The sequence below is a fragment of the Camelus bactrianus genome, chromosome 20 (genome assembly GCF_048773025.1).
Source record: "Camelus bactrianus isolate YW-2024 breed Bactrian camel chromosome 20, ASM4877302v1, whole genome shotgun sequence".
Lineage (NCBI taxonomy): Eukaryota > Metazoa > Chordata > Mammalia > Artiodactyla > Camelidae > Camelus > Camelus bactrianus.
The window spans coordinates 17,963,584-17,988,711 of record NC_133558.1 but is presented as its reverse complement, the minus strand read 5'-3'; the positions used below and the strand labels follow the sequence as shown (position 1 = coordinate 17,988,711).

Genomic DNA, 25,128 nt, shown 5'->3' with positions numbered 1-25,128 from the left:
TGTAAGTCATCTGCATCTTATGTTTCTATTCTGATGCATTAAATCAGCCGTTTTCTTCATTATTTTCTTCTCTAAGACTTCCTTGGGTAATAATTACCGATTATTTTCTAATTTCTTCTACTGTATCATTAGATCAATGCTATGCTATTCAGCTTTTATTTTATTTTTACTTCTGTAACTGAAGATTTAACTATCCACCTAATGCATCTTTGGCTGCACAAAACATATTTTCATATGAATTATTTTCAATATCACTCTTTTCTATATAGTTTTAAATTCCCATGTAGATAATCTTCTTTGAATCATATGCATTTTGTTATCTTGCAAACATATCATAATTTTCAATTTTTAATTGATATTCAGCAAAATATATTGTGATTAGATGCTAACATTTATCTTTTAAAAGTGTTAGAATTTTGAAAACTTGCCTTATAGTCAGCAAAGCAAAAGATTTGTTTTGTTTTAGAGATTCTATATGTGTTTAAAAATGAGATTTGTCTTCAGAAGTTGAACAGTGTGTGTTATCTATTTGTAAGTTAGGTCACATTTAGGAATAATATTATTTAAAACTTTTGTGTCCTTATGGGTTTTTTTTTTTTTTTCCCTCTCACTTCTCCCCCAGCCCCCTCACTCCTGCTTTTTTCTTGAGGGATGAGTACCATGCTAAAAATGTCTCATTGTGATTATGGCTTTACCTCTATCTCTAGTTTTATAAATTTTGCTTTATACATTTTAGAAATCTTCAACCCCCTTCCTTTCTGCATTTATCTTCCAAAGCAATGGCATTCTAAATAAAATGCTATTTTATGAAATATGTATGATTTGCAGATACTAAGTGTCATCTTCAATTGTACTTACAATAAATAAGAAGACATCCAGTGGGGGAAAACTCTAGGCTTAAATCACACAGAATTCAGATACTCATAGAGAGTTAAGAGAAAGAGTATTGCATTGCTTCTGCCGTATTTTTTCATGCTTCTCTTCTCAACAAGAAGGAGGTGATGTCATAAGTCAAGAGCTCACAGTAGGGTTTGAAAAGGAGGTTTCAACCACCATCTAACCAGCTGAATTCCACTCCATCCTGCTGGATGTATGTATGTCTCATTCTAGTGTCCCAAAGGTGTTTTGTGAATGATCCACACCCCATGAACCCTATAAAGAAAAAAAAAAAAAAAAAAAAAAAAAAAACGGAGAGAAACTCAAAGAACTGGTTTGACTAGGGTCTCAGCTTCAGGGAGTGGACACACTTGGCTTCCTAATTTCCAAGACTGAGATTAATGAATCACATGTCTGCAATTTAAAGGTGATATTTTTTAAACACCATCATGCTTAAAATCACAATTTGGTGATTTTGAATTTTATTGGTTAAGTTAGATTATTAGACAAGGAAGGGAATTCAAAATGCAGAGGATTCCCTACTTGGTGCTTATGGTCTTACACAGTTTTTGTGAACTCCCTGACGTGGTCTTCATAACTGTATGTTTTATGTCGGGGGACATCTTTCTGTGAGAGAGTTCATAAGTTTTATTCTATATACCTTGGGATTTTTAGTACCCTTCTACCCCCAAAAAAGAGAAGCGAGAAATCTATTTCCTAGTAACTTCATGACCATGAGGTAGGAGGGAGGAGAATTTGCCAGCTGATTTTTGTTGTTTTGGGAAATGTACAAAATGCCTGTAAGAGACTAGACAGACTCCAAACAGGTGTCTTCTAACTGTTTTGTTTTTGCTTTTTTGTTTGTTTGGTTTGGGTCAGGTATTCAAATCTCTGGAAATTCTCTTGCAGGGGTCAGGGGTTATTTTTTTGATCACACCCTATCTTTAGATTTGTCTGCAATCAATGGATTTAGATCTTGGATGCCCAGATTGCACGTTTGATTTTCTACAAATAGAGATATTGCACAATGTTTTCATAGTCAATTTATAAAAGTATAGAATCATTAGGACGAGCTAACGAAAACCATGACAACAGGGAAGACCAACACCATTCCAAAGTATTGTCTTGTAAGCAACTACCTTATTTGGTTTGTTGTTTTTCTGCAGTCATTGCAAGCTTAGAAATCCAGTACAGGACAGGAAGGAAGGATGGATGAAGGGAGGGAAGGAGGGAGAGAAGGAGGGATACTTGGCATTATTTTTCACACACAATCTACAATGGGTTAATTTGTTGACATTTGCTCCAGGAATTATTAAATGAGTAGCAACTAAGCCCAAAGGCAGAGATGGATATGAATATAGATGAATCTGCAAGTGGTTGTACATTTTTTTATTCTTAATTTACTGGGTCCCCAGAAATTCTCCAAGGAACAGCAATCCTCCAGGTGGTGAGTCATATCTGAAGGTGAGGCTGAAATCAAAAGGAGAAAAACAGGAATTTGGACCATAGACACTCAGATTAAAAGCGTCCTGCTTTATCGACTCAGTAGTCCATAATATGGAAATATATGGGTCTTTCCTAAGTGCTGGTAATTCCTAATTCCACTCAGGGCCTTGGGGATCCAGGAGAGGGTGGCAGCTGAACAGATCGTTGTTGATCTCTGCATTGTTGATAATAAATACTTGAAAGTGCAGAGTAAAAGTAGATCAAAGTCGGTCTGGGTACTTAGGATGAGATTGATTCGGAGAATTTATTCCTGGAAGCAGTGCTTCCACCTATATGAGGGGGTCGTTTTACCTCTGCAGAGTCAGGAAAAAAGCACTGAATCATACAAAAATTTGTGGAGGGAAACCGGCTGCCATTTGAGGAAGAAGCAGGGACAAGGTGACGCAGAGGACCAAATCATAAAATATCGGCTTGATGCCTTTCAGGTATGTAGTTGCAGGTCAGGAAGTCCTTGGCCCAAGTGTGAGTTCCCTCCTGGTCCATTACCTGAAACCAAACAAACGGAGGTCGAAGATATTTTTGTTTCAGTCAGTGAGGACCATCTTCCTCAAAATTCACATCGCTCCAATCCTGTACATTTCCCTTCCTTTCCTAAATTTCCACTCAACTGCTCCGCCTTTCCTTCTCTCATTGTGTCTTCCCTTTTGTCCACCCACTCTTCGGCCTCCTTTATTGTCCTCTCCCATTCTTTTTCTTCTTCTCTCTGCTCCTCTTCTTCTCCCTCCGTCACCTGGTATTTCCCAATTGGACACTTTCTCTTCTCCATGTCCCTTCCTCTAGGACAAAGTGGAATCACATTAATCTGCCTCTGCCTCCGCCCAACATATGGAGATTCTCCATCATTCCAGGTCTTTCTCTAATGCTTTCCTTCCATAGTTTCTCTTTACTTCAGCTCATTCAAAGACCGGGAGGACCGGCAACTGAGGAAATAGGTGTGGCCATGGTTATGGTAAGGCTTCTTTGATTCAACGTATATTTTTTGAGCACCTCTAAGTGACAGCCAAGCAAGCAGTGAGGAAGTCGGCAGTTGGGGCGGAAGACAAGTAAGAATGGATAGTGTTTTCCATTATTCTTTGAATGTAGTTGGAGCAGCGAAAATGAGTTAATCCTGTCCCAGGAATACAAGAGGATGAGAATGGTTGTGAAGGTGTCTCTGGTGGCTTTCTTTTGACAACCATTACTGCTTTGTGGATGTTTCAGTAGGTGAAGAAAGCAGGAAGGTCTCTGTGGGCATTTGAGGAAAGAAAGGAGAAAAATTGACGAAGCTAGCAGAGGATGGTTTCGATCCATCGACCTCTGGGTTATGGGCCCAGCACGCTCCCGCTGCGCCACTCTGCTCACGAAAGGTGCTTTTTAATCTTGATTCTTACCCACTTCTCCAACATTTCAATGTTTATTAATATTTTTGTTTTCTCTGTCTTTTCACTATGTCCGCTACTCCAGTATTTCAAACACCCTTAGCAGGTCTGCAACTCCAGGATTTCGAATACCCTTAAGATGTCAAAAAAAAAGGTGCAGACCTGGAAAGGAATTAATTCATCGCTAATTACCAGCTGCTAATCCGCACGTAGTCGGCAGGATTCGAACCTGCGCGGGGAAACCCCAATGGATTTCTAGTCCATCGCCTTAACCACTCGGCCACGACTACACAGCAACCTACCCATTTATTAAACTAAATAGCTGTGCTGAAACTGAGTTCTCAAGCTTCATAACACCAAATCACATACCAGAAAGATCGAATTACGTATCAGAAATTGTATCTGCAGTCAATGTTTCCTATTTTTGACATCAGTAGGGTGACTATCATGCTATTGCACCATGTTGGCGAGTAACACTTTATCCTTAGAACTGGAAAGACTCCTTATGTGATGGGTTGTTGGAATGAGATCAGCTTCTGTTCTGTCAGCCCCTGGTGAAGACTCATGAAATATATTCTTGTCAAAAATCAGCTGACCATAGACATGTGGCTTTATTTCTGAACTCTCAATTCTATCTCATTGATCTTATATTACTTTGACACTGTCTTGATTATCATTGCCTTGTAGTTAGTTTTGAAATTGGGAAGTGTGGGTCCCCTTACTTTTTTCTTCTTTTCAAGATTGTTCTTGATATTCTGGGTCCCTTGAAATTCCATGTAAATTTAGAATCAACTCACCAATTTCCACAAAGAAGTCAGCTGGGATTCTGATGGCAATTGCATTGAATCTGTAGATAAATTTAAAGGAAAATTGCCATCTCAACAATGTTAAAATGCAGTCCATGAACATGAGACATCTTCCTGTTTATTTAGATTTTCCTTCTTTCAGCAATGTTTTGTAGTTTTCAGAGTATAAGTTTTGCCCTTCTTTTGTTAAATTTATTCCAGAGTATTTTACCCTTGTTGATGCTATTTTAAATGATGTGTTTACTTTTGACCCTTTTTTCCTCCCCTGTGAAACATGATGAGACTTTCTGAAGCCTCCCAGATGCAGATATCAGGTACTCAGAGATATCAAGGATAAAATTGGCTTAGTATGACAGCTTTTGTAGACAGCAAACTCCTAGCAACAAAGAAGCAAAGCTATGAAACAAACAATTTCTTTAAACTCAGATGGCTGGATTCAGAGACCAGAGTGCTAACTAACGATTATACTGCGGTACCACCTTAATTAAAAAGTCTCTTTCATATGATTCATGATATGATAAAATCCTATTCCTGAATGGAATTAATCTTATTGACTGTGGTATAATAACACAAAGTTAACAAGACAAAGAGCATTATCCCTGCCCTTGTGATTAATGTCCACTAAGTAAGATATTTCATAAACATGCAAGTAACTATAGCCCACATATGGAAAATTTGAAGAAATTGCTTAAGACTGACAGCACAATGGCAGAGATAAAGTGGAAAGTATAAGTAAAATTGAAATCTGTAATTTTTAAATGAATGGGAGTTGAAGGTGCTGATTGAAAGAAAGTTTTGGTTGATGTCTTTCTACCTACAGGAGTAGCTTGTGGAATTATATCCTTAAAGTAGTGCCTATTTGTTCTCAGAAGCAATGCAGTAGTGAAATATAAAAGAAAAAGCTTATCAATGCCCTTAGCAACATGGGTCAGGCAAAGGCTTTGAAAGTTACTTACATTAGGTGGATATGTGCCTGTCTTGGTCTGTGAACATCAGAAATATTCAGAGGCGTGGAGGTAAGCATAGTGATTTCCAATAAAACATTCTTCCCTGTTATAATGGTGAATGTGAATTTGTCATTGGGAAGACAGCTGTTGGGTTCAAGTCAGATAAATCTATTACAACAGTTAGAAGGAGTTTGTTTGGGGCTGACGTATCTTTTCATGTCATTTTATGTGTTTCCCAAAACAACAAAATAGAGCTACCAAATTCTTCTTATCATCCAATGGTCATAAAGTTATTAAGACAGAGACTCACATTATTTTTTGGCTTAAATTCCCATGTATGTAAAATAAAACTTATTCACCCTCTCACAGAGAGATGGCCCTCACACAAAATTAACAATTGTAGCAACCATATCAGGAAGTTCACAAATTCTGTTGGAGAACATAGACACTAGGCTGGGAACACTTTGCATTGGAGAATCTTCTTTATGTCACAAAACCTAATTTTAACTAATAAGCTTAACTATTACTAAACTGTAATTAAGTACAAAGTTGCTGAAGAAATATCCTCTTTGAAATATGGCTTTGTGAGTCATTAACCTCAATTTTGAAAAGTAGGAGGCCAAGGTACACCCATGCCTGAGGCTGAGAACCCTGTCAAACCAGTTCTCAGAGCTTCCCTCTCCTTTTTCAGAGAGCTCATAGGTGTGGGATTTTCACAGTACACATTTGGGACACTAGAATGAAGCATGTGTAGGTCCAACAGAGTGGAATGGAGCCCTGTTCTTTTTCAACCAGAGGTTATTGGAGCCTCTACCTCAGCTCCTTTTCAACCATTACTCTAAGGTCTCCACTGAAAAGAAGGCTTTGATTTGTAATATTCTCCCTTTCTTGTTGAAGAAGGAAGCATGCAAAAGGGAGACAGATGCTAGACAACGTTAGCTCTCTTAAGTCTAAATGAATATTCTGACTTCTGTGTTTTCACTGAAAGTTTACAGCAGTTGCTGTATAGAGGTGGCACTTTCCATTTCAAAGCCGTAGATGTCACATAAACAGCATTTAGTTTAGGAAGTTCAGTTACTTCTGAAAGACTAGCAGATATAGCAAATGAAATGACAAAGATTCATAAAATATATAAGGAAAAATGATGGTTTAATTGATCATCTGCTTTATTGACACCTTTAAGTGGTACCAAAAGAACAAAACAGTTGAAAGGACACTCTAAAGGAATTTACTGTTTAAAGGACAAACATTAATTAGATCCAAAAATAGGGTTAGTTTCTACTACATTAGTTTACATCATTTACAGTGATTTAATAACTGACCACCTGGGCATTAAGGATTGAGAGAGGACTTACACAGTCTATCTCTTCAAAAACACACATGCTAACAGGCAGAATGAATGATAAATATAGAAATAGTTTCTTAGGAGATATATGAATAAAGAGATATGGAAGCACTAGTATTATTGTTGCATTTTCTTAATGTTATAGGAAGGACACGATAAGGGGCACAGAAACAGAGGAATGAAGGATGAATTTGAAGACTTTTCACAGTAGGAGACATGAGAAGGCAATCTTTAAGGATGCCCAGGATTTCAGGAGGTGAAGAACCTGGGAGTGAGACTCCAATAGTGGAGAAGCTAATATTCAATTTATAATTGAGGAACTCTACCTTGTCTTTAAGGATACTAAATCAACCAAAGAGGAAGAAACCCCGACACTACTGAAACAAACAAACAAAAAAAGAGACGTTAGTGAAGCAGGATCCTGGCCTCTGCCTTCCTAGAAATAGAACCTGCAGAAGGCTAACTGTGCCCACAGTGCTGAAATAGGAGTTACCTATGATGCTCTCAAAGGAGCTGTCCTCTGTGCTGGGTCAGAAACGGGGAGCAACATCCGATGGACTTTCCCAGACACTCCTGGTTTTCTGTTTCTGCAGGGTTGCTAAAGGGAAAGACATCAGACATCGTAGTCGGCAGGATTCGAACCTGCGCGGGGAAACCCCAATGGATTTCTAGTCCATCGCCTTAACCACTCGGCCACGACTACATGGAAGTTGAAACGGTCATTAGTATAAGTAGCCGTAGGGAACTTCAGCTCTCTTCGAAACGTCACATATTTTCTCAGAAAGTGTATTTGTGTCAAGCAAATTTTCTTACTCTTTGGCATCATTTAGGCAAATATCATGCTGTTGTGGCAAATTGGCAGATAACAATTCCTCCTCAGACTGGAAGGACCCTCTATTCTGATGGTCTGATAGAAGGAGACTAAAGCTTTCTATTTTTATTGTTTTTTGCTTGTTTATTGTGCAGAAGCTTTTTAATCTGATGTAGTCTCACTTGCTTATTTTTGTCTTTGTTGCTTTTACTCTTGGTGTCAAATCCAAAAAATCATCACCAAGACGTACGTCAAGGAGCTCAAAATAAATTAAAGACTTGAATGTAAGACCTAAAACCATAAAACCACTGGAATAGGAGAAAATATTTGCAAATCATATATCTGACAAGGGATTGATATCCAAAATATGTAAAGAACTCATACATCTCAAAGGCAAGAAAATACACAATTCAATTTTTAAAATGGGTAGAAGATCTGAATAGATATTTTTCCAAGGAAGACAATATGGCCAACAGGCAAATAAAAGATGCTCAACATCATTAATCACCAGATGAATACAAATCAAAACCACAGTGAAATATCATTTCACACCTGTTAGAACATCTATTACCCAAAAGAGAAGAAATAACAAGGGTTGGCAAGGATGAGGAAGAAGGGGACCTCTTGTGCACTGTTGATGGGAGAGTAAGTTGGTACAGTCACTATGGAAAACAATATGAAAGTTGCTCAAAAAGTTAAAAATAGAACTACAATATGATCCAGGAAATTCACTTCTGGATATTTATCTGAAGAAAATGATAACATTAACTTGAACAGTATATATGCACCCCTATGTTCACTGTAGCACTGTTTACAATAGTGAAGATAAGAAAACAACGTAAGTGTCTATCATAGAACGAATGGATAAAGAAGCTGTGGTATACACACACACACACACACACACACACACACACACACACACACTGGAATATTATTCAGCCAAAAAAAGAATGAAATATTGCCATCTATGACAACATGGATGAAATTTGAGGACATGACGTGAAGCGAAATAAGCCAGACAGAGAAAGACAAATACTTTTCATATATGGAATCTAAAAAAAGAGGGGAAAATAAAAAGCTTACACACACAGAGAACAGATGAGTCTTTGCCAGAGGTGGGGTCAGGGGCCAGGGGAATTGGGAGAAATGGAGGAAGGGGATCAAAAGGTAAATACATTTTTTAAAAATAAATTTGGGACACATCTACTACCATCAACCCTTTCTGCAAAGGACAGATACTAGAGAGCTTCGCAAGGAGGCTGGCACTCTCTTCACTAATCTGTATCTCAAGGTTTTTTGTGAAAGAAGCATCCTTTGAGCCCTTCAGGGAGACTGCAGAGGGGGGATTAGTGGGCATCACATGTGATAAATTCATTGCAAGTTCCCTATTTCTTTTAAGACATTGGATAGCTTTCTCTACCTTATACCACAGAAGTCTTGACTTCCTCATTTACTGTAGTTCCACTGATTTCAGGTTGCAGCTAACCAATCAAGCACACTGTTAGACTAATTCCCAGTTATTCTAGCTAACACACCAAATCCAGAATCTCCATTAAGTGTACCCATATCAATAAATTTGACACAATTCTATGTTATGTTTCTTTCTTCCTGATCTAGAACTCCCACACATTACTCTAGTTTCTGTTGTTATGAATTAGCATGATCTTGCCATTCTTTCAGTATGTAAAATAACGATATATACTCAACCCTGAGTCCTGTAGCCAATGAGGAGTGTGGGAATGGATACTGAGAAGAATCAATATCCCTGTGCAAGGTAACTTCTTCAAGTGAGATCTTTGCCTGATTTTCAAGCAAAGATAGGCTAGTGTTTTTGGATAGAGGATGGGCTGCTTCTGCTGGCAAGTAGAATATTTTTAGGAAGGAACCATCATTGCACTGAAATGTATCCAAATAGACCCAAATGTCCCCTTTCCAATTCTCAGGTCTTGTTTTTCTAGAAGAAGATGAAGGAGAAGAGGAAGTAGAAAAGTAAGAAGAAGGAGGGGGAGGAGGAAAAATAAAATAAAAGATAAGATAAGATAAGAAATAAGAGGAAAGAGAGCTCTAGTATTTGTGGAGTGTCTTCCTTAAGTAAGATACTTACCATGGTAGAGCATAGTAAAGAAGGCCTTACGTTTTTTATCTTACATATAAAGAGACTGAGCTATAGAGTGGTTACATATCTCAAAAATTACACAGCTAGACATCCACAGAGTGAGAATTCAGTCCCAATGTATCCTTTTTCTGTCCTACCATGCTGGTTCCATTGTGCAAATAGAAGAAGGAGGTGATTCTCTGAGGACTACCTACAGCAATTGTTGACATTAAGTTAGGTTGTTTGTCTATTTTTTGAATTCAAGTACTGGAGTTAAGTTAGTTAATGTTTCATAATTGAGTCCTGTTTTAAAAAATAGTGCTATGGGCATCTTAATTAGGAATTGGTGCCAATGAGGCTCTTTGTACAAGCCTGTCAAATTTTCATGGCTTTATAATAAGTGCACTCAGGGAAGGTGAGAAAATGTACCCAACAAAGGATTTGGGGGCACCGTGCATATATATCAACCTGGAAGCAGTCTCTGATAATAGCCTCCATGTAGGGCTTTGTACAAATTGTATCGTTGGCAGAAATGAAAATATGTTTTTTTCCCATACTCCTGAGGAGTTAAGATTTCTGGTTGGTTAAGATTTCTGAAAATCGAATTACAGTCAGGCAGTTGGTGTCTTCATAAAACAGAATTATTAGTTAGGCTGAAGTATTAGCAATCATTAGAACATAGCAAAGAAAGAAAAGGTTTAAGTAGATGGGGTTTTTTTCCCTTTAGTTTAGCAATTTGCTTTTCCATATTGCTTAGTAACTGAAGATTCAGCTAAGGGGGGGAAAAGACACAGGATAAAGAAGAATTTCAGCTATTAAGCACAGAGTGAAATTTCCTTAGTGTGCTTTATATGTTGAAATACTATGAATCAGTTAAAGTGTGAATGGATTTTCATGTTTCAAAGGCTTTGGTAATTAATAATTTGGGAAAACTGTTAATTTTATGTATATTTATGTAATATTAATAATTAATAAAATTGAATTAATTAACATAAGAAAATTAATGAGAGAGTTCTTTAGCTAATAGCAGTAGAAAGAACATCAGACGCTATTATTCCCAACAAATGTTTAATTTTCATTAGAAAACAATGAGGAATAATAAGGATGTGATAGTATCTTAATTCTTCTCTTCTAGAATATTTTAAAATAAAGTTTAAAATTATTTTCCATTTTGGCTTTGAGTCTTTAAAGTTCTATTTGAAAATCCTTCCCATCTGGTCAATATAATTTAAAAATAGAATGTATGCTTTGCCATTTTAAACTTTCACAAGGAAGAAAAGCTCCAAAATTATGTAGTATATCATGATATTCATTTATTCACGTTTAATAAAGTCTATAAAGAAAAGGAGAAATGTGAATCGGGGATTCCCTGTCAACCATTCTTAAAAAGGAAACTGGAAAAAATAGGTAAATAGATTAAAATAATTAAAAAGGAAGGACTTCTAGGTTCCACCGAGATTTGAACTCGGATCGCTGGATTCAGAGTCCAGAGTGCTAACCATTACACCATGGAACCCCGCAGTCGCTGCTCGTGTTAACACTCTATCCTGATAGGATATATCTTTATTTGTGAAATCAAGTAGTCCTTAGAAAAGCTGAAATTTGCACCTTAGTTTTCGCTATCTGCTTTCCTGGCACACGTCCCTTTTCTTGAGCTCACAGGGCTCCTAGTGCAAAACCCAAGAGCGAATCAGTTTCTAGGGATAGATACGGTAGGTCCGAGCTTTTTAGCGCCCCTCCGCCTTTTCTGCAGCTCGCTGGGCCGTTCTCCACTCGGCCGCAGTCAGCCAGGCTGCCCAGAAGCCGAGGCAGGCGGCTCCGACAGGGCATCAGCCGAGCCGCGCTCCCAGGTTGCTTTGCTGGAGAAACTGCGGGGCTCGCTGTCTCCCGAGTGTATGTCCACGTTGTCTTTTTCGAACGCAAGGGCCACTCTTGGAAGTTTAATTTCGTGACACATAAACTGGATGACTTCATTTGACGTGGTGTGCCAATCAGTCCTGTCCTTGCGGGGCGTTGCCCAGGGGTGATAAAAACCGGACGGCAAAAGATGCCGTATGCTTGCCAGAATGCTTTCACCTCGTGGAGACCAAAGAGTAAAACACGATTAAAAATGTGAATATTTTCTAAGCAGGGTTTTGTAACTTGGTTCTCACTGAGAAAGCTGAGACCTGTCTCGTTTACGAGCAGCAGCTGTGAGCTTTTCCCAAACTCATCAGCCGTTAAGTTTTTCCTGGTGTCAAGGAGGGGACATGACCTATCCAGGATCGATTATTGTCGCCCCAGCAAGGTAGAGAAACGACAGGAGACGGAAGGATCCAGCTTGTCAACCCGAAGGGATGAGAAGAAAAGCAAACGGTCTTTACACAGTTAGTAATCGGGATTTGAATCTTACCAACAAGACCTCTGGAGAAGTATTGGCATTCAGCCAGGACAATTTTTCTTACATAAACACGTATGACATATGGGAGGAAATACTTTCGACTTGAAAAGTCCGCATCGTAACTGCTGGGTTAAAACTGGCCCCTCTCCGCAGAGTTCGTACTCTGTGACTAGAGCAACAGGCGTTGGAATGACAGACAGAACAGCTCCAAGTATCTTAGCCTCTCCATCCCCACCCAATTTCCTGTGACCCCGACCTACTCACTTACCAGGGGAAGACAGAATGAAACTCTTATGCCAAGTGGGATAAATAAAGGTTATTTCCAGAAGCCTTAGGAACAAGAAACACTATAATCATGGTCACTTTCAAAATAATTGAAGGACATCAGGTTCATGCAACAAACTTATAATGAGCATTTCTAAGGGCTAGAGCTTATATCAAGATCTGGGTTCTCTGAAAAAAAAGCTTTTTTTTTTTTTTTTTTTTTTAGTCTTTTGGTAAAATAATAGGCCTGCAATGGTCAAAGCTGGAACGATTTCAGCAACCACACATAAAATAGTATTGGATTATAACCCAAAGCATAGAATAAATACCCATGATTCCTCACTGACATAAGTAAATTATTGAATAAATATATAAATGTGGGAGAAGAGACATTTGGGAAGTAAATAAAATGCCTATGAGTGAACATGAAGACTACAAATTAATTCCTGCAGCCTGGTATCAGCAGCTTCCTTGATGTAGAAAGAACCACAGTCTCTCAGGCAATCTCCTGTACAGAAGAGTTTCAAATAGCATAACTCCCACTCCTTAACTGTGAGCGTTGCATAGTGATTGCTTTCCTAAAAGCACAGTATGGGAAACGGGAGAAAAGAGTAAGTAAAGAAGAACCCTGGCAAATGCTTCAGCCAGGTGACCAAAGTCAACATTAGCAGTGATAAGCCATTTTGATAACATATACCCTTGATGTAAAATAAATGATGAAAATGTCACTTTACCTTGGTCATCTTCCTCCACCTTCCTTCCTCCCCCAAATTCATAAGTCCTGTCCAATGATGAGAAAAACATCAGACAAATTGCAAATGAGATGTGTTCTACAATATACATAACAGTACTCCTTAAAACTGTCAAGATCATCCCGAACAGGAAGAGTCTGAGAAATTGCCACAGCCACGAGGTGCCTAAGAAGAAATGACAATTAAATATAATGCAGTATTGTGAATAGGATCCTGGCACAGAAGAGGGACTTTAGGTAAAAACTAAGGAAATCTGAATGACTTTTGGACTTGGATTAACAATAATATATAAATATTCATTTATTTATGACAATAAATATATCATATTAATGTAAGATTTTAATAATAGGGGAAACTGTGGGATATATGATAACTCTCTGTTCTATCTTCCCAACTAAGCAGAAACTATTGCTTATGGGAATAAGAATCAAAATGTGACCAAATTTAATTATTTCTTTAAAGCAAATTCAGAACTCTGGTTTGCAGCATGCCCCAGTACAATTCCCTCCTCTGTTAACTAATGAGCTACAACGTCAGACTCACTGGTAGAGTCTACACAGCCCACCACTGTCCTAAAAGGATATAAACTTGGAATTAGAGAGGAGAAATTCTTATGCCATTCCAACTGCTGTGCTCAGCGCTATGGACGCAGAAATAAGCAGGATACCTAGCACTGGCTCTGCCCTTGGAGATTTTTGGTTTATAGTGATGAGATAGACTAAAAACTATGAATAAAATTACTCCCACATTGGGAAAGTTAGGAGAAACTACAGATGACTGGAGGCCAACAGCATATTCTTCAAATGAGAATAAAAACTGGATGTTTGAATGTGAGCAGAGATTGAAGATACAGTTTAGAAGGGAGTCTTGGCCCACACTTTTTCATATATAAGATGCAAGATAGGAGCATAGTCTATGGTAAATTGTAGTTAAAGTAAGAGGAGCTATGGAAACGTTTGATGGTGGACTGAGACCACGGTTCGTGCTAGGGCTACAAAATTGCTTTAGAGTCCCAAGTGCCTGGTTTGAACTGTGAACATCAGGGAGCATGATGGGTGAGTTCAGGGAGCACTAGAGATTCCAACTGGACTTCCACTCTCAGTATAATGGTGAGTTCTCTGCAAGATTCAGGTCGTGTCCACGTCAGAGAAGTTGCTGGTGTTAGTCTGTGGAAACTGGTTTGAAGTCTTCACGTTCACTTATGGATATTTTATTTATTTCCCCCAAACATAATACCTCTGGAAAATTCTTCTCCCCTCTTTTCTCAAGATAAAGAAATCATTAAAGCAAAGACTCATATCACTTTTTTTTTTTTTTGGCTCTGGATTCCAGATCATGTTGAATTAAAATCTATGAAACCCCCTTCTCACAAAGGTGCCCCTAGATACATACACAATCATTTTGCAAACTATTTCAAGGTGTTTATGGAACACCTGAAGTCCATGGACCCTGACTAAGATTCTTCTGCATTTGATTTTCTCATGTAAGGTATCTAACATAGTTTTAAGTAAATAAGAAACAAATTCTATAAGTAGAAATTCAGCATCTTACTACTAAAGTAAAAATCATCTTTTAATTGTGGCTGAAAATTTCATTAATCTTAGTCTTGTAAATTAGGTCAAATTTTCATCCATGACTGAAGCAAGATACTAGTTAAACCAGTTCTCAGAGGGTTCTTGGGGTGCAAGTTCCTGATAGCAGTTGGGGAGACCTGACTCAGACATAAGTAGGTCAGAAGGAATGGAGAGGAATGGGCTCATTTTTATCACAGGGTATTTGGAGTCTTACTACAGCTTCTCCTTGGCCCCTACTCTGCACTCTCCACTGAGAGGAATCCCTTAAATTCCGATCTTTATGTATCATTAAAGTAGGCATGTAAATGGAAGGTAAATGCCAGACAGCCATTTTCTTTCATGACTGTCAGTGAGTTTTCTAAATCCTATGTCACTTAAATCTAGATTCCTTGGGCTTTTCCTTGCCCACTCATGGAGGCACTAGTTATTGCCGCATCATAACTATTTCATAAACTATATTCTAGCCAGAATGTCTTACTGCTGCCTGAAAATTAAGAAATAAGGTAGGAAAGACCTCAGAGGGTTTCAGAGGGACTGAATTAGTCAAGTGCTAAAGACACACCTGGGCTACCACCCCACTGTGCTCTGAACTCATGAGTTGGCATCATATCTTCATTGTGAGTTATTTAAAAATTTTACCTGTCCTAAATATTTTACCATATATGTAAAATGCTTAGTGTTGATGGACTTCTTTATCCCTCTTTAACCCTAGGTGGCATAAAGGAAAAAAAAAAGATTTCTTGCAATCTACTTAAGTTCACATTCTAACCAAGTCTTAAAATTCTTTTTTTACCTTCTTATTAGTGTAAGAATCCACTACTGTATATTTAAGTGTCCACTATTTTTAAAAAGATAAAAGAAAAGATTAATTCTGACTGAAAAGAATATGACGTAAAAAAAAGGTAGTTTTGAAAAAAATATCAAAAGTTATGTCTAGAACTGAAAATTTAACTAATAAAAATCTAGAATTTAATTGATTTAAAAGAAGATTACTCCCAGATGAAACTTCAAGACAAGTCAGAAGAAAAGTTCTAGTTTCACGTATAGAAAGTACAATGACAGACATACACAAGTACGTAGAAGATAAAGTTAGCAGGTCTAACTAACATGCACTCATTGGAGTCCAGAAAGTTGAAGGGAGGAAAGGACAATGAAAGGGAGGAATATATGCTATGATCTGTAGGTTCACCACTAAAAGAATAATGAAAGAGTATGCCACTTTCAAGTTAATAGACAGGAAATAATAAAAATAATGTGTAGAACTATTCAATCAATACAAAAGAAGACAAGATATAAAAGGAGAACATAAAAAGGACAGGATAATGAACAAAGTGAGAATATTTGGAGGGAAAGAAAACTACACATAGTAAGATGACTATTTTAACCCAAAACATATTCAGTGATCTCTTGATTGGAATGGGAGAGAAGAGAGCTTCTGGGGTGCTGTCAAAGCTCTGTCTATTTCTTAACTTGTGTGGGACCACACAGGTATTCACTATGTGTTGAATCATTGCAGTGTGCATTTATGTCTTATTCACATTTCTACATGTGTGTTCACACACACACACAAAACAGTTTTAAAAAACCAAAAGCCCTTTCAGTCCTCAGGTTGTTTCACTGTGAGAATATGTATAGATGAGTAAAAATTGTAGCTTTGGGCTGTAATAGTGGTCCTAGGTGTCTTTGAAGCAGTTTATTCAGAGTTGATGTCCTGCCAGCACCCTCATGTGGGAGACAATTTTTTTTATCTGTTTCATCACTCCACGCTCAAGTTTCATTCTCATCATGACTGTTTGCATGGTTCTCATTCACAGCCTACAGGAATCACTTTCTTTTTCTTTTCTTTTCTTTTTTTTTTTTAGGAATCACCTTCTACTCCAAGTGCTATCCATGGCATGAAATGAGGTGGAGAGCTCAAGAGGAGAACATCTGACAAAAAAACACTGCTCTCCTCCAGACTCCAGCACTCTTGGACAAGTGCCATATTCAGCTGGGTTTTTGAAACACTGTTTCAAATTTATAATAAAAAGTTTCCTAAATAAACAAGGGAAGGAATAGAAAACTTTATACTATAACTGAGATACTCTGTTATAGAGCCTTTTAATGGTTACTGTTTAGTGCTGATTCTTTTCTGTTCAAAGGAGCAATGTAATCCCTCAACAGTGCAATATATACATTCATTCATTGAAGACTAATTCTCAAACTCTGAACATCAGAGAGGAAGTCTCTTTAGGTCACAACCTTCATCATTGTATCTAGTATTGGACTCCAATATCCCAAACTATTTCTCATATTATTAATATTATTATTACAAATTACACAATACTTACCTTTAAAAGCTAAATGAATTGACAAACCTATTTTTAAAAAATGAACACACATTGTCCTGTCTCAAACCCTCCCCTAAGCTGAATTCAGATTTAAACTCAGTTGTTTTAGCTGCTAGTTCTGTGACTTTGGGCAAGGCACATAATCTCTCTGTGTTCCTCTTAGTTTCCTCATCTGTAAAACTAGAATCAAAAAAAGCACCTACCTCAGGAGGTTAATGAGAAAGTTTGATGAGCTCTTTGAACAGTATGTGACACCTGGTTAGCACAAATGGTTATTATTATTGCTGTCCTACTATTGCTTGATTCCTCAGTCTTAGACATTGTGCCACTTAACATCCAGGTCCTCTTGCCATCATTCTTCATCTTGCTGTTGGGCTGAGGGCTGATCATTATGATCATTATCCATGGGCTCCATTATCCTCTGGCTTCCAGTTGAGTTAAGTCAAGAGAAAACCCACAAGGGATCTGGAGGGAAGGTGAAGAGTGAGGTTGACATATTTATCCTCTGGTTCTGCTTCTCCAGAGATCACTACAGTCTGTCCCGAATCCTGCCAGGAAACCTCTCTGCACAGCCCTCTCCAAAGAATTCCAGGTCCTCAGGCTCCATCCTAAACTCTTCCAGTTCAAGGGTAGTGAGGTATTACTAGCTCTAGGACACCCTACTATTCTTGTCATTGCCCTGCCTTTAGTTTGGATTACCCCCCTAGGAGAGTTTTATCCAAAATGAATTTACCACATGAAAGGGAGTAACCTCTTGCATGAGATTTTCCTGCAGAATTTAGAAGTACTACAGTAGCAAAAAGGATCTTGTTCCGAGCCCATTTAAAAAAAAAAAAAAAAAGAAAAAAAGAATCCTGTTCTATTTAAGTCTCTAAATCCAGAAACAATTCTATTAATATAGCTAGGTTTAGTCTGGCATTCACCACCTTGTGTGTTAAGAGAGAGAATGTCCTCAGGCTGTGCTTTCCTCTCTAGGGAAGGTGAAGAGGAATGAGTTTTTCCTGAGGGAATGGAGACCTTCCCAGCATCTTTTTCTTCAGCTCCTGGACCCTCCCACCCCCTCTCACCCCGCACCCCGACTCAAGTAAGGTTTCAAACAGTTCTTTTAAGGCAGGGAAAGGGCAAAGCAGTTGGAAGTCATTGAAGATATTTCTGTTTTAGTGTTTGAAAGCAAATGAGGCTGACTCCAGTTTCTGAATTCCCCAAACTTCTTCCAGTCCGTTTTCAGTCCCATTGGCACTTGCAGGTCTGAGGCTACTAGGGCCACCCTCAGCTCTAAATTCCCTTTCTGCTAGTTTCTGACAAGTACTTGTGAACAGGTGCGTCGACGATGACCCTAGTGTGGCGTTCGAGGGCATAGAAAATTCGAATCTTTTATCTCAAAATTGTTCTTTGAGGAGAGTGGGAAGGGATAGACGGGATTTCAAAACTGTAGAATAGATAAGCAAGATTATACTGTATAGCACAGGGATATATACACAAAATCTTATGGTAGCTCACAGAGGAAAAAATGTGACAATGAATATATATATATTCATGTATAACTGAAAAATTGTGCTGAACACTGGAATTTGACACAACATTGTAAAATGATTATAAATCTATAAAAAATGTTAAAAAAAAAAAGAATTGTTCTTTGAATTCTATCTTCCTCCGCTGAATTTCAGTTTGCTGTGGTTGACTTATTTCACACAAGTGTGAGAAGCCCTGAACGGACATAGGGAATTCTTTGTTCCCAGACCTGACAGTTACGTACCAAAACAGCTTTCACTGTATTTTAATGCATAGGGACTAAACGCAGGGCTGCTCACTGTACTTTCAAAGGCCTTAACAAATAGAGTTTTTGTATAGGTAGTCGTGGCCGAGTGGTTAAGGCGATGGACTTGAAATCCATTGGGGTTTCCCCGCGCAGGTTCGAATCCTGCCGACTACGGTTTTAACCTCTCCTAAGCTAGACTCCTTTGCATACTTCACGCCAATGTCAACCAAAACAATCAAAACACTTGCCCGCTGCGTTTCCGTTACCTATTTCTCTTGGGTTAAACAACCTGCCCTCCAGTTCCATCGACTGTTGTGCCTGAAAGAATGACTTCAGCCTCAAAAGAAAGACTAAGTCTACTACCTAATCCTGATTTGGGGAAGACAATTCCCTTTTCCTCAATCATGACAACTTGGATTTTCTCAGCATCAATGTCACATTCCATCCTCTTCTGAGGTGGAGGTGCTTTCACTGTTACTATCTGCTCTAGGCAATTTAGGATTTACAAGACAGTATTTACTCTAATAGTTACCATTTTTGAACCCTTACTATGTCCCAGGCACTGGATTGGCATTACATGCATTATCTCACTTAATCACTGAAATAACCCTATGTTATTTTAAAGATGAAGAAACTGAAGATTGATTTGCCCAACACTGCACAGTAAAATATCTAAACCACTAGCTTTCTTAAACGTGGTTGTGAAGTCACTTTTCACAAGTAATACAGGGAACACTATTTTAGAACCAGCAGTTAGCAGACTCAAGCCTAGTGTAGTTTATACATAGAAATAATTTTAGTATCAATTCCTATTCATCAGTGACTTATTACATACATATTCTTTAAAGTGCTTTGTGTATGTTAACTTGTATAATCCTCACAGCACTCATATGAAAGAAATACTACTATTATTCTCATTTTACTAATCCGGAGACTGATGCCCAGAGGAGTAAAATAATTTGACCAGGGTTACCCAGCTTGTAAGTGGCAGAGCTGAGCTTGAACTTTGTCTGAATTTGTGTCTATAGCAAGGGAGCTCTGTATGAGAGAGCCCATTTGCTCCAAAACCTTGATAATGCTTGGTATTATCTGTCTTTTGTTATTTTATTTTAACCCTTCTAGCGGGTAAATAGTTGCGGTGGTTAGTATTATGTATCAAACTGCTGGGCTATGATGCCCAGATATGTGCTCAACCATTAGTCTGTGTTTCTGTGATGTTTCTATGAGGGCATATTTGGATGAGATTAACATTTAAATTAGTGGACTTTGAGTAAAGCAGATTGTCTTCCATAATATGGGTGGGCCTCATCCAGTTGCATTAATAAAATAAAAGACCGGCCTCCCTTGAAAGAGGGAATCCTACCAACAGACAGCCTTCAGGCTTGAACTGCAGCATCAGCTCTTCCTAGGTGCTGGCCACTCTGCAGATTTTAGACTTCCCAACCCAACTAAATCTCCGTTACATATCCTATTGGTTTTGATCCTCTGGAGAACTCTGACTAATACAGTAGTGGAATCTAATTGTTTTACTTTTCACTTTTTCTGATGACTAATGAAGAAGATCACCCTTTTGTATGTTTATTGGTTATTTTGATATCCTCTTATGTGAATGACCTGTAGAAATCTTTTGACCACTTTTCTAATGGATTGTCTGCCCTTTCCATATTCATTTTTCTTATTCACATCTATCTGTACCTATACACGTTGAGAGTTTAACTAAGCTACTCCATAGTATTACTGCCTTAGCATCCAATTTGTTTGGCCAAGTGACCTGCAGGGACTTTGAACTTAATACTAGCCCTCTCATGCAAGCCCTAGATAGCAGCCTACAGAGTCACAAGCAAATGTAAATTCCTGATATGATCTCCCCAACAGCCCTTGTGATCAACAGTCATCCCTGCCTCCCAGGGCCATTCCCTTTTACACCTCTTAGATTAGACCCCTTTGGAGCTTACCAAAACCTCTGTCTTTTGGTTTGAATTGACCAATCCGGCCTTAGCCTGGGATCCCCAAAACAGTTCAACCACAGGCCCTAATAAGACATGTACCCCAAGTTCTATCACTCTGTCTATACTCTGCCTAGGCCTCCCCACATGGTCCCTTGAAGTGTGCAGTGTACTTCCTCCTGGCAATAATAAACTCCCCTATTTTAAATTCTCTTGTAGTCTGTGGTTGAACTTGACTGACTCACCATCTGGCACCCTGTGTTCTACTTAACAAATGCTAATTTAACAAAATCATAATAATGCATCTATATCTGAATCTATATTCTGGATCCAGTTTTTCATTAGGTGTATGTAATACAAATATATTCTCTAAGATTTCCCTTCTATTTGCTTACTGGTGACTAGTAATGAACAATAGTTTCCAATGTTGAAGTCTAATATATAAATACAGCTTTTCTTTTGTGGTGACTGCTTTTTATGCTCTGTTTTAGAAATTCTTGTATACTCCAAAGTCATGAAAATATTATCCTAAGTTATCTTTCAGAAGTATGGCTTTCCCTTTTATGTTTAAATATACATTTCATCTGATTGAGTCTTTTGTATGTTGTGATTCATTTATTTCTGTAATAGCCAATTGAACAACCAATTTATTGAATTTCGATTTATTGAAAAGTATTGTCTTTCCCTAGTGCACAGCAGTGTCACCCTTGTTTTAAATCAAGTGACTGTGTAAGTGGGTCTGTTCAGGATGCATTCTTCTGTTCCATTAGTTTATTTATCCATCCCTGAGGGTTCTTTTTTTTTTTTTTTCTTTCAGAAAGCTTCAATTTATAAAGTCTGATGTACATTCACAAGCACATTACTTGGAGCTTCAGATCTTGTTGAAAGCATCAATGTTGACACTCACATATCCCTAGAACTTGGGAATCTTCTCTTCCCTCAAGTCTGGTATCACTTTGTCATCTTCCTCCACACATTTTATATGCGTCCAGGGGGCATTGTTTGGAGTTGCCCAGACCAGCCAGCTCAGCTAAAAGGAGCAAAAATGAGCCCCCAGCCGCGTAAGCTTTGTTGGTATCATCATTTCAGGGTTTGAAGTCTCGGAGGATGGAGGACTCAAACATGGGCTCTTTGACCCTATTCTTGTCACTTTGCCCCAGTAGTTCTTTCTGCATGCAAATGAAAAACCGTTGCCAGACAACCATATTTTTAACTCTCAATGAGCATTCTAAGTCCTGTGTTACTTAAACCTTGATTCTCCTCTTGGCCTTAAAGAAGCTGTGGCTTTGACAGTTTAGAATTGCGCTGAAATGTTTCTCTGATCAGAGCAGCCAGGACTAGAAGTGACGGGAGCCGAGGAGGGTACGGTTGTTGTGAAGAACTGACAGGTTCCGGTGCAGTTCAGTTCTCAGTCCCAGAGCCCAGTAGCGGCCATCGCGGAATGCACTCCAAAATTCAGAAGCCGCAGCAACTGCCACAGAATCTGAGGTCCACTACTCAAGACTGCTGATGAGAGTCAGTTCAGCAGTTTTCATATTAAACAAAGACGGAATGTAATACTTGATTCTAGGAAGGGACAAGATAATAGTGGGGAATTCCAAAATGGGTGACAAGACAGAAAATTGGACACAACCTCCCCGTCGGGGAATCGAACCCCGGTCTCCCGCGTGACAGGCGGGGATACTCACCACTATACTAACGAGGAAGGATCCTGCTAAACGCCCTTTAAGACATCTGATACACACAAATACTACTGTCCACGTCCTTTCAGCCTACAGATTTGTGTTCTACTAGGTTGATTAATCTTTCGCAGCTCTAAGTCTGAACTTCCTCGGACTCTTCCTCAACCAACCAAGTCTCGCTCCAGCCCTTCTCTCGGCCCTCTCGCTCCACCCACCTCCGCCCTACAGGCCCAGCAGGACACCTGCTCTTTTGACAGTGGTGGCGTCAGTTTCTTTGACGGTGTTTCTCGTACTAGATTTGTAAGCAACGAATCCAGGCTACCAAAGTAGTTAAACTATCGATATCACGGAACCTCTCTGCTAACTGACCGAAGACTACGACCTAGGAAACGAGGCTCATGTCCGTGGGGGAAGAAAAAACTATAAAAAGTTGAAAATATAGGCTTCAAGTAGGTTTGAAAGGCAGGGAAACTCAAGGTGACCCAGAGAACTGTGTGACTGCTCAGCTGACGGCAAAATGATTAAGGCTCTACTTATTATGCCAGTTTTAATTTTAATTTTTAAAAAAGTAATGGAGTAATAACTTCCATTCCCCATAGCCGTGTAATTTCAGCTTGGGAAAAGAGCAGAACAAGTTAGGCAAGGATCTTGTACGTCATGGCTCCGTTTTAATTTTTTTCTCTCGGCTGAGAAATTCCCAATTATTTTCACTCGGTAAAAGGCAACCATCGTAGTCGGCAGGATTCGAACCTGCGCGGGGAGACCCCAATGGATTTCTAGTCCATCGCCTTAACCACTCGGCCACGACTACACGACTCTTACCTGTTTTTTTCAAACTATAGACAAAATTGCAAACTAGGGTAAACATTGCCCGGTGTACAAGAAAGTAGCTTTTTGAGAGTTGAACACAAACCTTCAGATAATATAAGGATTTAATAAAAAAAATTTTTTTTAAAGGCCAGGCTCTCATACCACCTAGGCAACTGAGAGCACTGGCATGAGAGTCCTCACTGCATGATCATCGGCTTTTCAGGCAAACAAGTCATTTCAGTAAATACTGAGAGAACGCCTTCCGGCTCTGGAGACTAGGCTGTGATCTAAGATTGGACTACAGAGTGTCCACAACTAGAACTAAATTTTGCTTACTCCGAGGTGGTCACGTCCTAACTTTCAACCCCCACTGACCCCTTGCTTTTGAACGACTCATCGCTCTGTATCACAAGAATAAACCCTACTTGGTCAAGGCATATCATCCTTTTTAATAATTGCTCAATTCAATTTGCTAAAATTTATAAAGAGTATTTGCAACTATTTCATGGAGAAACATTGGTCTGTAGTTTGTTTTTCTCAAACTGTCATCTGGATTAGATATCAGGATAATGTTGACCTCATAAAATCAATAGAAAAGTGTTTCCTTTTCTATTTTTTTGGAAAAGTTTATGTAGCTGTGGTGGTATTCCTTCTTTCAACATTTGGTAGAATTCACCAATAAAGCCATCTGGGCCTAGATTTTCTTCGTGTGAATGTTAATTACAAATTCTATTTTTAATAGGTATATGACAATTCAGACTATTTCTTACTGAGTGAGCTTTAGTATTTTGTGTCTTTTGAGAAATTGATACATTTTATCTAATTTGTCAAATTAATTGGCATTATGTTTATTCACAATATTCTTTTGTTGTCTGTAGAATGTGGGTAAATGTTCCCTCTTTCCTTCCTGATACTGGTAATTTGTAATTTTTTTTCTCCTGATAAGTCTGGCTAGAGATTGATACTACTCACCATTCAAAGAACCAGATTATGAATTTCATTGATTTTCTTACTGTTTTCCTGTTTTGTTTGATTGATTTTTGTTCTTCTCTTTAATATTTCTTTCATTCTGCTTACTTTGAGTTTAATTTCCTCTTTTTCTAGTTTCTTAAGGTGGAAGTATAGGTAATTGATTTGATAACTTTGTTCTTTTATAATTTAAGCATTCCTTGCTGTACATTGCTCTCTATACAAAATTTTAGCGGCATCCAAGACATTTTGTTATATTTTATTTTTATTTTATTTTAGCTAAAAAGTTAAATTTCCTTTGTGATATATTATTAGGGCCATAGATTATTTTGAAGTATTTTGCTTAATTCCTGTTATTGCTTTCTGGTTTAATTTTGTTGCATTCGAGAGAATATATTGTCTATGATTTCAATCCTTTTAAACTTAATGGGATTCTTTTATAGCATAAACTATGTCTGTCTTGGTGAGTATTCCAGGTGCACTTGAAAATAATGTATTCTGCTGTTGTTCTCATTTGTTTCTCATTTGTTTTTCTTCCCCCAAGTTTCAAAGTTAGTCACTGTCTGATGTTGCTTACAGTCTGAAGAACCTTGTTGCATATACTTTATTCAGTTTTCTAGTTTAAAGTGGGAGAGTAAGTCCAGTCCCAGTTACTTCACCATGGTGGAAAACAGAAGTCCTTCTGGCATTGATCATTGTAAGTCAACAAGTTTGATTTTAAATCTTGGTGGAATATCACCCTTTCCTTTGTGTAGGGTTTATCCATTCTTTTTATACATGATCCTCTTCTTGAATATACACATTGCTGCAACTAATTTTGTTCCTGTAAAGACTGAGAGTTAACAATTGGAACAAGTTCATGAAAAAAAATGCAGCCAGGGTTCAATAATAGAAGTAGAACCACTGGGATGTATATAT

The 25,128-nt window shown here is 38.3% G+C and overlaps 7 non-coding genes across 7 annotated transcripts; 1 reads left to right on the top strand and 6 right to left on the bottom strand.

The window, feature by feature from the left end:
* Nucleotides 1-3,648: 3,648 nt before the first annotated feature.
* On the bottom strand, nt 3,649-3,720 carry TRNAM-CAU (transfer RNA methionine (anticodon CAU)). The gene has a single exon. It is a non-coding gene; the product is annotated as a tRNA-Met (tRNA).
* Nucleotides 3,721-3,948: 228 nt separating this feature from the next.
* On the bottom strand, nt 3,949-4,030 carry TRNAS-AGA (transfer RNA serine (anticodon AGA)). Its single transcript has one exon. It is a non-coding gene; the product is annotated as a tRNA-Ser (tRNA).
* Nucleotides 4,031-7,459: 3,429 nt separating this feature from the next.
* On the bottom strand, nt 7,460-7,541 carry TRNAS-AGA (transfer RNA serine (anticodon AGA)). Its single transcript has one exon. It is a non-coding gene; the product is annotated as a tRNA-Ser (tRNA).
* Nucleotides 7,542-11,188: 3,647 nt separating this feature from the next.
* TRNAQ-CUG (transfer RNA glutamine (anticodon CUG)) lies at nt 11,189-11,260 on the bottom strand. The gene has a single exon. It is a non-coding gene; the product is annotated as a tRNA-Gln (tRNA).
* Nucleotides 11,261-18,895: 7,635 nt separating this feature from the next.
* Nucleotides 18,896-18,977, top strand: TRNAS-UGA (transfer RNA serine (anticodon UGA)). Its single transcript has one exon. It is a non-coding gene; the product is annotated as a tRNA-Ser (tRNA).
* Nucleotides 18,978-22,382: 3,405 nt separating this feature from the next.
* Nucleotides 22,383-22,454, bottom strand: TRNAD-GUC (transfer RNA aspartic acid (anticodon GUC)). Its single transcript has one exon. It is a non-coding gene; the product is annotated as a tRNA-Asp (tRNA).
* A 706-nt stretch (nt 22,455-23,160) lies between these two features.
* On the bottom strand, nt 23,161-23,242 carry TRNAS-AGA (transfer RNA serine (anticodon AGA)). Its single transcript has one exon. It is a non-coding gene; the product is annotated as a tRNA-Ser (tRNA).
* Nucleotides 23,243-25,128: the final 1,886 nt, after the last annotated feature.